General features: G+C 38.7%; 1 long non-coding RNA gene across 1 annotated transcript; it reads left to right on the plus strand.

Annotated features, from left to right (window-relative positions):
- The first annotated feature begins 1,107 nt into the window (after positions 1-1,107).
- LOC104951792 (uncharacterized) lies at positions 1,108-3,064 on the plus strand. Its single transcript, XR_799054.1, has 3 exons — positions 1,108-1,618; positions 2,573-2,682; positions 2,963-3,064. It is a non-coding gene; the product is annotated as an uncharacterized lncRNA (long non-coding RNA).
- The last annotated feature ends 1,104 nt before the right edge of the window (positions 3,065-4,168 follow it).

Consider the following 4,168-nt stretch of genomic DNA (forward strand, 5'->3'; position numbering starts at 1 on the left):
CTCTTTCCAGGGTCCCCATACAGGACTCTTTCCAGGGTCTCCGATTATTGTTTTTATTTTAAATCGTATAATGTCGGACCTTTTTTTGTCGTCTGTGAGGAAAAGAAATGGGGCTCAGAGCCTCAGAATACTGAAATCTGTATTTTCTTTTTTTCCTTCTAATTTGTTATTCTTTTCTAAATAACACACTGTTATTTAATCACCAATAACACACAATTATCCTTGTTTTTATTTATTTGTTTGATTCCATAATCTCTGGCTTTTTTGGCGTCCGTCAGGAACTGAATTTCAAAATAAGAATAACCGAAAACAGACGTAGGCCTATAAGGGACATTTCGAGCATCATTGCGATACACAGCACTGAACTGATTACCCAAGATCCTCAGCTATGGTTTAAGCTCGCTGATTGGATGTTTTAGCCTCAATGCATGTAGGGATATGGTGTTAATACGAAATTAAATCCGAAAATTTTTTTTTCTGGTGATCAGCAATTTGATATGTTCAAATGTCTACTGTGAAGGATATCATAAAGCCTTATATTAATGCAATTGAATGTAAAACAAAAAATGTATGATTGATGAAAGTAGTAAATCGGTCAGATTTGACCCGAAGACAACAGGAGGGTTAAAGTGCTCCTATTATGCTTTTAAGGGTTTTCTCTTTCCTGTAGTGTGTTATTTAGGTTTTAGGGCATGTAAACGGTCTGCAAAGGCTTTTAGACCGTAATGATTTCTCACCACTGCAGCCTTTTGCAGATTTTTTCAAACTTTTTTCCCGCTGGATATATTTGTTGAAACTTTCAACTTTCTTTTTATTTTACAATAAAACACCTTAGCTGATAAAGTCTTTGTTTTTAAGATTTATTTTTATTAATCTGCAGTATGTTTTGTTGATTCATCTGCAGATAATGTTCTCTATTTGTCTATTTTGTCTTCGGTAGTCCAGCAGAAGTTTGATAGTAGTTAGGTTTTTAGTTTGTTTTAGAAATTTAGACTGGAGCTAAAGAACATTTATCATTCTGGCTTTTAAAGATTGTTCTGATTTTAGTAGAATAATTAAGAAAGTACTGATTCAACAATATAAGAAAATGAGTCCTGAAGTCAAATTCCTACTTACTGTAAGCCCACATTTTATCAGCCAAATATCTTTAAAGCATCACAAATAAAAGTACATCAAAATATCACAAATAAAAGTACATTTAATTTAAAATGGGCCTTTGTGACCCACATGTGACGTTATTAAATTGTGTCACTTCCCAACATTTGTAATCAGAGCAAACAGAAGCCGACATCCGAGTAGTAAAAATATAGAAAAGTGTGTTTGTGGATCAATTCTCTGCATGGACGTGATAATTATTTAATGTGAGCAAACAGCAGGCGGCCCTCACAGGTGATTAGAGCTCATTAAGGAAGTCAGACCCAATAATTTCATTAAGATTTCAGGGAGCGAACAAACAGGGAAGTCAGGTCTTTGACTCGATGTGTGGACACGGTAAATAATCGAAGCAGTAAAATGAGAGGGAAGTCTGTCGCAGGTTCGATACCCGAGCCGGTACAAAAGGAGGCGACTCGGACCCAAACGTCCAGTCTACTGGTCTCTCTGAGCAGGATCCATCCAGGTGAGTCTCTGCACAACTTAACACTTATTTTAAAAGCGTTCATTGGTTTGATCTGTTGTTTCTTTCCTGTAGCGACCTGAAACAAAACTCAGGATGAATTCAGAAGCATAAAGTTTTTTTTTTATTGGATTGTAATCCTCTTATCCTTGTTTATGTCTCAAAGTGTTTCTACTGTCCGTTTGACTGAAGGAAGTGTCATCCTTAAAGGCAACTCAATGTGTTGTATTTGCAAACATTTAACAATACAAGTACAGGATGGAGATACATTATGTGAAATGGTACAGTCAATAGTGATAATCGAAGCTGTAGAATAAGGTCCCTAACATTAAACCGAAATTAATGAAGCCATACTTAACCCAAATTTATGCGATTGGAAAATTCTAAAAATGCTTGAGTAAAAGTCCTGCATTCAAAATCTAACTTAAGTACAAGTTAAAAAGTATTAGCATTAAAATATAGGTACTCGTTAAGCATAATGGCCCATTTCAGAATCTCATATTAAATGCTTTTATTATATTCATTGATGCATTTATATGTTCATCACAGCTGGTTAAGGTGGAGCTCATTTCAATGACTTTACACACTGCAGCTGGATATCCTAACGTTGTATGTCAATGTTTTTTTAAGACATTTCGTATTGCTGAAAATCTGAAACTAAATTGAAGTATCTAGTGCTAAACAAAGGTGGAGTAGAATTATTATAGCATAACATACAGTATAGAAGAAAGAGACTAGTTCCTATACATGAAAATGCTCACAACAAAATGTGGATTATCTTGAGTAACCACGCTATGATTTCAAGAAAGAGAGCTTTTCCCAAACCAAACAGGGACAACCTTTTTTCTAAAATATATTTCAATGCTGCAGTACAACACATCTCCAGGGCACATACAGCCAAACCAAAAGGATGTGTTTTTCAGTTTAGAGGTTTGAACATTTGTTTTGTCTCCTCAGGAAATCATCATCATCCTCATCTTCATCGTCCTCATGATGCCGTCCATCAGTGTGACTCAGTTGTTCCTGCTGTTGGCCCTCCTTCACTTTGCCACATCACTTCCTGTCAGGTACGTTCACCTGAAAAACTCTCACACACGCTGCTGAAAAGCTACAAAAATGAACCAAAGAAAACCCTCCATTGTTCCCCTTCGTTACGATAACACACTCCACCTTTATTTGATGTTTTCTATATAAACTAAACACAGAAAATTAATTTGAACACTGTCAGCTTGATTTAAAAAATAGTCTACATTTGTCTTTACTTGTTCTCCATGACTCCATCCTTTTTAGTTTCTTCTGGTGAAAAAAAGAGCTTAATTTTTGTCCTGTGTTGTGATGTGACCGTAGGGATGAAGACGAGTTGGAGAGTTTCCTGACTCAGAGCAGAACCCTGAACGCACCGTGGTCTCTGTCGGGGATGAGCTCTGCAGACTCTCTGCTCGAGGCCAGACTCAGGTCAGTTTACACCAGAAGAAAAATATTTGGGGAAATTGGTGAGATTCTATGTTTAGCCCTTTAGGAGCTGGTGGATATACTGGACTCATATTCATCAGGTGGACACAACAAGAAGTCTCCTAATGATTAATCATGTTGCTCTGTGTGCTAGATATGTAAATAAGTCATTTGTTCGCAATCATATTCACAATATCAACCTATCTTGGAGGTCATAGGTGTGATAGAAACTGGTTTCTGCTTCCCCCTAGTGGCCAGAAATGTTACTCATTGCAGGTTTAACTTGATTTAAAGAGCATCTTCCAGGTTTTTTTTTTTCTACATTTATGCTTAAACTTGCTTGAAAATTACAATTAAAAAAGTGAATGTAGGATTTGATATGTTTTACGAGACATAAGGGCAGGAATTCAGAGGGAAAGGAGCAATTTTGAGCTCTGCTTTTAAAACCTTTTTTTTAAGGTCATACGTCAAACGCGTCATATTACATCACACAGGGGACACATCTCCGCTCTCTGACCGCGGGTATAGTTAGTAGTTGCGTTGAGTTGAGCGGTTCGGTAGTTTTACATTGTATTTCACCATTTGTAATCATGGTGCAGTATTGTGTTTGTGCAGGTTGCACAAATACCAGCCTGTCAGGACATCGAGTCCACAGTAAAAAATGAGGGACCGGAGCTAGCGTTCGTTCCTGGGTGCGTTGTGCATCCACCTCCCTGCGGCACATACTCTCCACAGCTTTATCAGGAAACCGTATTACTTCTCTCTCCCCCCCCTTCGCTGCTCTCTCTCTCTCCCCTCCGGTACACGGCACCGTAAGACGTAGTGTGGAGTTGCATTAGGTAACGCTGTGGTGGCTGTACTGCTCCAGCCGTCTCCTTTGTGTTTGTTTGTTTCCCCCTGTCTGTGTTGTTTGTGTGTGCGTGGTGGCTGTCACTCCTGGCTCCCGGCTCAACCTCCACTCACCTGCTGCAATCAGCTGTGCACCCTCCCCGACTACACACCTGCTTTCCATCAAGCCATTTACAACGGCATATCAACGGAGGCTCCACAACCTTTCTCCACCAGATCGTCAAGTATCAGCCGTATCTCGCGTCTCCCTCC

The sequence above is a fragment of the Notothenia coriiceps genome, unplaced genomic scaffold, assembly GCF_000735185.1.
Source record: "Notothenia coriiceps isolate Sejong01 unplaced genomic scaffold, NC01 NC01_scaffold00019144, whole genome shotgun sequence".
NCBI lineage: Eukaryota > Metazoa > Chordata > Actinopteri > Perciformes > Nototheniidae > Notothenia > Notothenia coriiceps.